We start from the raw sequence: 12,326 nt of genomic DNA, 5'->3' as shown, positions 1-12,326 counted from the left end.
ATATTTAACAATAAACAAAAATGAGAGAGAGACAAAAAAAGCATAACATTGTGTAACTTGCAGCTTCATTTGAATGACTATAGAGGAGGATGTGAGTAAGCCTGAACAAAAAAAGAAGTTGAATGAGCTGGATATGGAATAAAGTTTGGATTATTTTTTATTCCGAACCTCGGAATTTTTGCAAGAATATTTGCTTTTTTGACTGGATTTAAAGTCAGTTTGCTTCAGGTATTTGACGGAGTATGCAGAAATGACATAGAGAAAATGCAAATTCGTTACATATAATGTAAGGAGATTATAGTAATGTGAATGAACTGAGCATGAAACTTAGAAGATAATGTATAGTTATGCTTATGACTTTTAAATAAGATGTCATGTCAAGCATGTTACTTATGACATCCAATGTTTAGAGAGGAGCATGAACATTTTTTATGATAACTCAAAAGGGTCTAAAGCAATTCATGGAAGGTACAATAGGAAAAATTCAGTCAACTTAGTAGCTTTAAGTCTTTGTAAAGCCAATTTTGGCATGAAACTGGCACCAAGTCTGCATGATGTCTCTACGTTCAATATTGGAATCTTTTTTCTGTTCCTTAATTCAATTTCTTCTAAAAACGCTTGCAAAAAGGACACGGTGGAGAAATGACTGTGAATCCGTCTCCAGACTGTCTTAATTCTGTGCTGAGGCAAGATGTAATTGGAGCTGGCCTGACGCCAAAGTTACACTGGTCTTGGATATGAATTTAAGCCATTTCTACGTCGTGTGACTTGCGAAACAATTAGCAGAGTTTCTAAGGCTATAGACAACCTTATTGAATTATATTCGTGTAAAAATTCCATCGATCTGTTTGAACGACAGCTCTAAAATTCTAATTAAAGTTCAGATACTGTCGCAAAATTGAAGAAAATGTCATTTTCAGCTTTTTAAGACAGTGTCTTGCACTTGATTCTATTTTACTGATAGACATACTTTTTAACAATTCTCAAAAATTCTTTGTTTTAGAACGCAAACACAATAAAACCCTATAACAAACCCCCTTTCAACCCGCTTCCCCAACCCTTTCATCATCCTCACCCACATCCCTCAAAATATGCGCTTTAATCACCACCAAATTTTCTAACTTAAAAATTAAATGACTAACAGAAAAAAAACTATTTTTTTATCTCGACACTTTCCAGCATCATGAGCTTGAAAATGAGAAGGGTAACACTATTATGCACACTATTCGTAATGCTAATTCATCATGTGAAAGGTCATGGTCGATTAATGGAGCCGCCTGCTCGTAATGCCATGTGGCGCTTTGGTTTTCCAAATCCTGTTAACTACAATGATAACGGTGAGTATTTTTAATGCTTCCAATGCAGATCTTTTTTGGACTTAAATTTTTTAATAAATTTTAATTTTTTTCTACTTTTTTTTTCATATCACATTTTGACCTTGTGCCATTTTTAGAACTCTTCTGCGGTGGATGGGCTGGTAATATAAAATTTTTAATCCTTAAATACTTTAATGATATGTTTAAACTTATGAGAAGTTATGTAATGAGAACTTTTTTTGTGGATGATGGATGAAATATGCATGCAACGAGAGGGATTACTGCAAATATTTGAGAAATATTTTGTGGATATTTTTGGAGAATTTTTTGAGTTTGTTCATGTGGAAAAATGATGGTTTGAAATTGAACTGGAAGTTTTGTAGGAAAAAGTTATGAAAAATTGATAACATTCAACTATATTCAATTTTGTAAATAATTCAATTATTTTATTAAGGGATAGTTCACTTATAACGTCCATGATTTTTATGATGATTCAGTTGTGTTCCATTTAGACGTTGAAGTCATTGTAAGCCTTCTTTATGATGAAGTAATTCCTCTGAGTTTCTAAATCATGTGTCTAGGATAGCAATAATTTTCTTTATTGATATGCATGTTCCCTGAATGCACAATTGTGTGAAATTCGTCATTAAGCCTAAGTCAGATCGACGTTGAACTGAATTTCGACTGAAACTTGACTGAAACTGACCATAAAAGATACATAGCTGTCCAAATTTTTTTGGATTTCAACGCTAAAACCGCAAAGGGGTTGCTTTATTATTCGGACATGAGGTTCGAAATTGCCGTTACTGAAAGTTACTAATTTACGCTTCAAAGTGTTTGTACTGTCATATAATGCAATATAGAGGTTAAAGACAATTTTTTCGGTGAAAATTATGGAAATGCAAGGATTCTTAGTCATTTATTTTCAGCTGGTTGGTATAATAAGCCCTTAAGCTTCAACCGACTTTGATTTCTGATGAAATGTTATTAGTTGCACACTACGAGGAACTAAAATATTGCTTAAAATCCACATAATGGCGCCAACCGGAAAACTCCGACCTCATTTAATTTTAGCCTCTGTGCTATTCAACAGAACTCTAAATCTACTCGACTTCATGAAAAATTCAATTTCATACAAAACCAAGCCGATTTCGAGCTCTGCTGAAGGACACAATGTAAAAAAGCACCACTTGTCATCAACCATGAATAACTCCTTTTACCTGCCCCGTAAAATAAAATAAATTATTCAGAGGGAAGAGCAAAAAATTTTCCTAATAAAATTAAACTACATCATACGTGATCATCAATTTCTCTATCTACATCCATATATAAAAAATTCATCTACTAAATTTTTCATAAAAAACTATCAAATATTTTTCAACTTCATGGCCATAATAAATTGTGTTAAACACCAGCAGCAGAAGCAAAAATAATAATTCCTTCATGCTGCACACGACAAATAATAAAAAAATATGTTAGAAAAATTTCTCCATCATGACCAGATTAAATATGCATAAAAAAATTTGTCTAGAATGTAGATGTTCATCTAGCAAACGGTAACTAAATAGAAGGCATCCATCGTACGTTGCAGCATATTAAATAAATTTTCAGTTCCAATAAAAATTCCATCAACAAAAATTTCTCATTTATGTCCTAAACTCATACCTAATAAAAAAAATCTAATTTTAAATCACACATCCAACACATAAACAGTACAATGGGAACAGAATTCAGGAAAATGCGGTACATGTGGTGATGCATATCATCTGGAAACACCACGTCCTCATGAAGCTGGTGGAGATTATGGTAAAGGAATAATTTCGAGACGATATGCAGCTGGACAGTAATAAATATGCACTTTTTTTATGTCACATATTATTCTCCGCCCTTAAAATTGCATCCTTTATGCTTCCTTGTGGGTCAGAAAAAAGTTTTTATGTTAAATTTTTTGTTGCTTTATGTAGGAAGTTTGAGGTTTATGGGATGAAATTGGTTTTATGGGTGTGAAAGCTAACGATAATAGTTGTTGAAATGATTTGTGTAATGTTTTAATGGCTGTAGTTTTGAGTGGACTAAAATATGTTAGAACTGGGCATAAACTGGACATTGTCTGAGCAGAGATGATGACATCATGTGGTACCATGTGGTATAATGTGGTACATGTGGTACAATGTAAGCGTTTTCTTTGTTTGTTAGGCTTAGCTGGGCATTTGCAAGTTATGACATATTTTTGGGCATCCACTAAAGTCGATATTTGAGTCACAATGAGCATGTATTTCATCAGCTATGCTTAAAGCCAAATAATTTCCATTTGAAGCTAGAAATAGCATTTAAAGCCATTTTACTTGTTTCTTTAAGCCTAAATTCATTTTATTCATCTGATGCTCAGTAGCTTCCTTCATGACGTTCCTGAGCAGCACAGTCAAATCACTAGGACATCGCTAGACGCTATATACAAGAGAAGGCATTGAGATTCCCTGATGGTTGGTTTTGGAATTTTTCCAGCACAGTGCTGCTCGGGTTATGACTACAACCTCTAATCCTACAATTTACGTTTTTATCATTAAGGATCTTCTTAATTGTCCATTTCCAACTCATTTACAGAAGCGCTTAAAAGTCACACCAACCATAAACTCATCCAATTCTCATTCCTTCCTTTCCATTAAAAAAAAAAGCCCAAATAACTTTTCACTATCATTTTTGTTACAATTTATTGCATGCATGCAGAAGGAATGCGGAAAATGGTTGGATTTTTCAATTTTTCACACAGCATTCAACCTTAGCACATATGCAAGACCGCCTCAATTTGAAAACTCACTAAACTTTTTTCCTATTTGAAATAAAATAAAAACTTCATTTTGCAGGAAATCGAGGTGGAAATTGAGTTAACAGCAAACCATTTAGGACGTTTCGAAATGTATTTATGTCCAAGTAATAATCGATATCAAGAGGCATCGCAGGAATGCTTTGATCATTATCCACTTCTCATCACAAGAACAAGTGAAGTCAGATACTTTATACCAAGTGAGTCAAGAAAGCAGGAAACATTCACATACAAAGTCAAATTACCAGCAGGAGTCACATGCACACATTGTGTTATCCAATGGACATACTATACCGGAAATATGTGGGGTAAATGTGCAAATGGAACAGAAGCTGTTGGTTGTGGACCAGCTGAAACATTTAGAAATTGTGCTGATATTGCTATTTATACGAGTGCCGGTGCTGGACGTCCACCATTATTTGTGAGCGAGAAACAAAATCCATTCTTGTTGTATTATAGAGATCTTCGTGCTGATCCAAGTAATAATGTCTTCCCATTGATTGTACGGTGAGTAGAATTTGCAGTTTATTTTTGTAAGAGATGGTAGCTATGGGGTGTACTAGATCAATTGAGAATTTACTGGATATAGGTCTATTTAAGTATATTAAAGTATGCAGAGCTGATATGAATTGGTAATCCAAGGATTTTAAGTAGGAGCTCAGCCAAGAATCACCAACTTGTATTTGTTGAATTTTAGATGCGCAGACTTGCAGTTTTAAGCTGTACCTTATTTGGCTATGTGCATACAGTTCGAATGCAGCTGGTAGAATGCAGCTGGTCGAATGCAGTCGAATGAAGTCAAAAGCAACTGGTCAATAGCATAACGGTTACCCTTGATTACTCAAACGATATAAAAGCTACACGAGCGTAATCTATCTAAAGTCTGAGCTGCGTGTGGCTTCGATATGGATTATAAATTAAATCTTCGTTTCGATTAAGCAACTAGTGTATGTATAATCTATAGTAATTTGAAGCAGATACAGACTAATTGTGAGTTGATTATAATGATTGCGTTGCGTACAGGTGTCAATTCTTCTTACCAGATCAAACAGAAGGTAATCAGAGAGAATGACACGTGAATGAGTTGCATGGTCCTTTTTGGAAACTGATTGACATCATATGAATAATGTTCAGCATTGTTTCTGGTACTAAGCAGCTTCTAAAGATCCACAAGTTATGATTTTGATGAATCAATACTTGATTGCATGATATTATGTCATGGCCATAGATTTATATGAGCAGCTTTAAAGACCAAAAATATCACAAAACATGATTCTTCTAACAATTTTACTACTGCGTAAAAAATTTCAATCTTATGCATGCTCATACTTAATCTAAACGACATCAGTTGTAAAATAAACATAAACCTTCTTTCCATATCTCATTAATTTATCGATGCCATATATGCATGCTAGAACATTCGTATTTCTACTTACAAAGTATATTATACAGAATGTGCTGCATATGTTTATATCGAATAAGAAATTAAATTGCCAACCTCCCCACCCGACACGCCACCCAACATTAAAATTCAATAAAAGCCTTATAAACATGTATGCATACACACATCCTTAATAAAGTTGTTTTATAGAACAGAACGGGAAAATAAGAAGTCAAAGACGAGATGAATAAGAAGACAAATGCCTTGAAAACTGCCAAAATTAATTTTCTAAAGTAATTCGCCCCGCCATATCATCGAGATATTTTTTTCTTGCCTTCCTTTTTATTTTTCATGTCTTCATTATACAAACAATTGAAATAGAGGACTGATTTTCTTACTTTCATGTTGCCTTTCATTCGTTGCAGAACGGATGAAAATAATCTCGAGGCGTCTTTCATTTTTTTGTCAAGAAATTTTTATCAAATATTTTTACTTTTTTCGAGGAATTTCAAGAAGGATGGAAAGTTAAAGGGAAATGCGAGGTATATTTTTTATATTTGGGGCAGATTGGTTGCTTAGAAGGATTTAAAGGTGGTATGGATATTTTTAGAATTTCTTTAAAGAGTCGTTGCTGATGAGTCAACTCTGCTGATTAACAATTCGTTGCTACAGTGATAAATCAGCTCCGGATGGCATAGAGTGGTAGGACAACAGTTTATCACTTTCGCGACAGACAATCGTAGTAGTTTCGCATTAGCATTTTACTATGCGGCATACGGCTCATGTGGCGCTTATAATTGTGCTGTTGTAAATAGGTTGTCCACTACTGGTATAGAGCATGATAGTAGAACTCGAAAGCAAAATGATAATGTTGCTGATAAGGTGGAAAATTTCAAAAAATGTTGCTTAGACTACTGAAGCTTTAAACCTAAACGTCAATAAGCACTGCTCTTAAAATATCATGAAATGTTATTAACTTACCACCAAGGCTTGTATGACTGAAATTTATCTAATAGTATGAGCTTGTACAACATGCACCTGATAAACCAGCACATACTCACAACTATTAGTAGTCCCCCAACACGTCCATATCCACCACAAATTCATATTTTCTAAATACATGCATATGACATGAAAAATTCGAAGCTACAAAATACTTTTACATGACTCTCCCACATACAACATTATACTTCATAAACATAAACTTTTGTCATAACCCAACTTATATCTCGTTTTTTATGAGATTATAAATAAAGGATTTACTCTTGAGAGAACAGAATATGTACAAGCATTTTAATGTCAAAAGTTGTGCTGCTGGAGAATTATATTTTTTTTTTTTTTGGAAATTAAGTATCTAGAAGAAATATAACTTTAAAGTTTTTAGCTGTAATGGATTAGCAGTGTAGATTTTTTGAGATGGGCTTATGGCTGAAAATAGATTTGAATGGAGATTGTTGCTGGGCTGTGTATTTGTGCTGTTTGATGGACTTAACTTCAGAGGAGGATGAGTGATCCGTTGCTGCATATTCTGCCATTTGAATTGGCCAAAAACAGTCATTGCAACATACATTGGTGAGACAGGCAATGTTTTGGAACATAAAGGCTAAAGAAGTGTTGGGAAAAGTGAAAATCACTTGGCGTAGAACTGTAGAGAAGGACGCAGAGCAACAAAACACGAAACTACAAGAAGTAGCTGCGTTCTGGTCAGGAACATAAACATGTTCAATCGCTTTATACCGCCTAGCAATTCATTTTGGACTAATAGTAACTAATCATCATCAAAAAGCCCCAATTGTACATCAAGACCAATTCCAGACATCTTCATGTCCTATTGCCTTGTAGTCATGTCCCATGACAGGAATCGAATTGAACCTCTCGAATGCTGGTCAAGCGCTGCCGCTAAGTTATTGAACTTAGAGCCTCGAATTTATAAAAGCATTTTGATCACAAACAGCACCAAAATTCGAAAATATCTCTGATCTTCAAGTTTTTCTGAGAAAATATTTCAAAAAGTATTTCCATCCATCTATACATAGCCCATAAAAGCCAATTCTTTAATCTTCTGCTAAAATGACAAGAATCCATAAAAAAAATTCTTCAAAAGTTTAAAACAAGAATTTTTTTAATTCAAACTTCTTCAAAGGAGATGCTTCTCCTCCATGCTGTATACGAAAAATTTTCAAAAGCTTCTTCATAATTCTCAAACAAAAATATCAACAACGAAGCGCGAAATATTTATCATTAAACTTATACATGAAAGAAAAAAAAGGAAATTTTGGGAAATTTTTTTCATCCACAAGAAAATATTAAAAGAGCGCGAAAAAGTCAAATATTGACATTTGCCATTAAGAAGGCATAATTATTATCAACAATTTAATTAAAAACCAAATCTCCGCTAAAACTTTTAATTTAATTAAATTAAAGTACACAAAAATTATTATATTAATTTGCCACAACCCCCCTCCCCATCCTCCCAAAATATGGAAAATATTCGCTAATTTAATTAATTTTTCACAAATTTTTCCAATCACAATGGAAAATTATCGGAGATTAAAGAAAATTTCCTAAAAGTAATTAGTAAAAAAAAGCTTGAGATTTCAATAATTAACCACAAAACTCATTATAATAGAAAGGAACAAAGAAAATTTTTTGTCGCGTCACAGCCGTGCATGTCGTACACAGTAAAGCACATCTGATAATCTGATGAGAAGGGCTGCGAATCGTTACGGTTTGGAGAATATTTTAAGCTGAAAGTTAAATGAAAAGCTTTTTAATTTTCCTAAAAATAATTTTTCATTCCCCTCGACTTTTTTTTCTCGAGAAATGCTGAAAATTGTTTGCCTTCTCTTCCGCAACGCCATGCTGTCGACAACCACAAAAGTACTTAAAAATTTCACGCTTTCATTTTATTCCTTTTAACTTTGAATTAAAATGCATATTAAATCTCGTTACTTATTAATCTGATATGCCATGGCATGCTAATGCTCTAGGAATCCTTTTTTTCTTTTATTTAAGAATCTTTCTTGTTATGTTTCAAGTAATAAGAAGAGATTGAAGGAAAAAGAAAATGGATGGGAATGGAAATTCACCGCATTTAATTTTTAACATTTTTTTCTTCATATTACAATGAAATTAGTTAATATAGCGTAAGGGTACAATGAAAAATGGCATGAAAGGGATGCTTGAAGCTTGAAATATTAGGAGGGGATTGTTTAGATGTTACGTTATATTGTAGGAGCTTTAGAATAGATTCATTAAGATTTTAACTAGTTCCAAATCAGTTTAGGATCTAAAATGTCAATAAAGTTGTTAAAATGCAAATTTTGTCTAAAATTTTAAGGTTAAAAACAAAAAAATGAAATTATTGTCTCAAAATGGCAAATAGATTTTCCTAAATTGATGAATCTTGCTTGCTCCGGTCTGTAATATCAAAATACATCAAATTCAACTTAAATAAATGTCATAATTGTCAGAAAACCCAAAGCAAACTTGCGATGTGAGACTTTTTTCACAAAATTGCAAATATTTTTTTCAAAGTATTAAAAATCGTTAAAATTTTATTTTCATCTCCTAGTAAATCTTACTTCAAATCTATCGAACATAAATATTCATCCACAAAACGCCGTAACAATCCCATTCAAGAAAAAACTACCCATCGCAAATACCATTTCCGTCACTTACCCATCATCTCAAATATAAAAGCATCTAGAAGAAAAGAGCGGATAAGGCATACCATTATAACAGTAAAGTTGTTGCAAATTGATGGAAGGGATGAAAATGCAGATTATATTTTTATTGTATCGCTAAAGTTTTCGTCTTTTTTTTCTCTTTTCTCTCCACTTCTTCAGCCTTTTACAGATCTTCCTTTTTTATTGCTTTTAAAGCTTTTTACAGACAAATATTCACCCACTCACCAATCACTCAAAGAGAGAGAGAGAGTGAGAAAACGAACTCAAAGAACCTACGTGAGTTGAGATGATTTGAGTTGAATTGAAGTGGGTAAAATAAAAATAAAAAATAAAAATGTATTATTCGATGGGTATATGAATGGATGAATGCAAATCTTTTAACGGATTATGGTGCTGAATGTATTTTGCAGTTCTATAAAAAAGCATAAAAATAAAATTTTATCTCTCTCAGTACTGTAAAATGATACATAAATAGAGTCATTCAAGTGGCGGTGTGTGGGGGAAAAAATATTGCAGTGAAGGAAGGTCAAACTTTGAGTTTTAAAATGGAATTTAATACTAAATGCAAATGAGTTTTTCGTGTTAAAAAGTTGCTAAGCTGTGAGAGTTGATTTGAATTTATCTGACTTTTAGCTGATAATGAACTCTAGTTTTTTGATGTAGTTGCTTTGCTCCGGTCTGTAAATGAAGAATAAAGCTTTAGTTCTTTAAAGTAATGTGGAAATTGCTAGAAAATGCGATGCAAAGTTGCGAAGTGAGAAATTTTTCTAAATTTTTAAATTTTTTTTCAAAATTTCAAAACCGTTAGGAATTTTTTCATGAATAACCTTTTCACATGACTTCCATGTCCTACCAATAATCACTTCTAACCTTATTATTATAAATGTTCAAAATTAATTCCTTTCATTTCTTTCCACAGTGATCAAATCTGCGTCTTTTCGACCAGCATTCCGTACAATTCCAGGAATGAAAGAATGGTGCTTGCAAAATTGTTTAGGATATCCTCCAAACTGTCCAGAAAACGTTTGCCATTGCCCGTAAGTTGAACATAATTTTAAACATTTTCAACCTTTTTTTAACATTTTTTTCCCATCCTCTACAGACGAACATGTGAAGCAATTGGTGATATTGCTGGAAAAGCCGGAGCTGACGTTTATTGCCTTTATCACAGTTGTAGTAATACTCAAAATTGTCCAGCAAATCGCTGTCGATGCTATTAGGAATGATAATGAGCTTAAATCTTTTCACATTTTCTTATGTAGAGATTTTTTACTTCCTTCATAATTTGTCGTCCTCGACATTTTAAGTTGCCTGCCATATTGCTCTATATATATATTTTTTAATAATATTTCTTTTGTTTTCCTCTTTTTCGTGTATTTGTAACCCTCTTCAAGAAAATTAATTGATTTGTTTTTTCTTTCTCATTTTCTTTCGTCGACTTTGCTATCAGTTTTGCTCTCATGATTGTATTTTTGAAGCGGCGCTTTTCTACTTGATTTGATGAAATATTTAGAGACAAAGTAAAGTTTATGATGTGTGACAGGGTTTTCATCACTGAACCAAATTTTCTAATATTGTATTTCGGTATTGGTAACTTTAATACTGGTATACCGGTATCATACCGGTATTCAAAATTCAGACAAAAATTGTTGCCTTGAGTCACGAAATTAATGAAATTTTGCTTTTCTGACATTATTCCGTTTATTAAAATCTTTAATAAATCTTCAAACCGTTTCAAATACATTTTAAGTATGTAAAAAACCTTAAAAATTGTTTTCAGAAAATCGAAGTTTTCCATATGAAAGGACAAATTTTTCGATATTATTGAAACTATTTTTCACATGTTCATACGAATGGGTTTAATTGCAAAAAAATGAACCAACTTAAGCAACAGAAATTGTTATAATTAACTAATAGCAAGTTAATGCGCACTCGATGACTAGTTTTAACTTATCAGAAATAACACCCAGAAATAATATTATGACCATTTTTTAATAATAGAAACTAAAAATCAGTTAAAACAATTTTCCAAATAATGGTTTAATATAAAATTCATATGTTAAGTTTAACACGTAATTTGACAATAAATGAGTGTAAATAATTTTTTTTGACGATTTATTATGGACTCCAAATATTCAACGTTTTATTTAATAGAAAAATTTGGAAAAATTACCTGAAATTTACTAAAAATATTAAAATTTTCATACATTTTTCCATACTGAGAATACCGGTATTCAAAAATCTTTAATACCGGTATTTCGGGTTTTCAAATAATTTCGGTATACCGGTATTTCGATACGGTATTGAAAACCCTAATGGTGGATATTTTAGGGTGGTTAATTAGGGATGGGGGAAGTTAATTATAGGAGATAAATCTGATTTCAATAAGAACATCGAAATGTCTTCAATTGATTTGTGGAGAGAAATGGGATAGAAATTGAACAGATATTTAGAATTTTTAATAAATGCAGCATGTTGCCTTCGCTATGCTGCCAGAGTGGACAAAAATACGTTTATAACTAGTTGATTAGAGGTTAATGTCAGTTGATGACTAAGTCCTAGATACGTATTTGTGTCTATTTAGTGCTGCAAAATACACCATCTTACAACAGAGCCTGATTGGGACTCGAACTAACATCCTATTGTAATAATTACATGTCAAGAGTCTCTTACCTACTGAGCTACTACAGAATTCCATTTCAGGTTGGCAAATAATTTAGCTTATGTTTAAATCAGAAGTAGGCAACGTTCTATTTTCCGCGGCACATTTTAATGGTGAGTCTTGAACAAACTACACATAGCATGCAGTTCATATGTTATGTTTAGATCAGTGGTGAGCAACCTTTAATTATTCGCGGCACACCTTAATGTTAAGCCTCGACCAAACCGAACACATCATAGAGTTCATGGCATATCCAGATATTTCTGGCGATACCAAACTGTGCTACGGCATACAGGTTGTCCATCATTTTGCCAATACACATAGGTTGTCCACCACTGGTCTAGATAGCAGAACAACTAATGACATCCACATTAGTCGTCTACATAACTCAAATTAATCACCTAGTTGATCACTCAAGCCTGAAAACCATCAATAAATATCCTCAATTAGCTCC

The 12,326-nt window shown here is 32.8% G+C and overlaps 1 pseudogene; it reads left to right on the top strand.

Moving 5' to 3' along the window:
• The first annotated feature begins 1,184 nt into the window (after positions 1-1,184).
• LOC139095667 (uncharacterized) lies at positions 1,185-10,435 on the top strand (annotated as a pseudogene).
• Positions 10,436-12,326: the final 1,891 nt, after the last annotated feature.

This window comes from Chironomus tepperi, unplaced genomic scaffold (genome assembly GCF_022539635.2).
Source record: "Chironomus tepperi strain 1889 unplaced genomic scaffold, CSIRO-AGI_Ctep_v1 contig_372, whole genome shotgun sequence".
NCBI classification, from domain to species: Eukaryota; Metazoa; Arthropoda; class Insecta; order Diptera; family Chironomidae; genus Chironomus; species Chironomus tepperi.
Note: the sequence above shows the minus strand (reverse complement) of the source record. Positions and strands in the feature narration are given on the sequence as shown.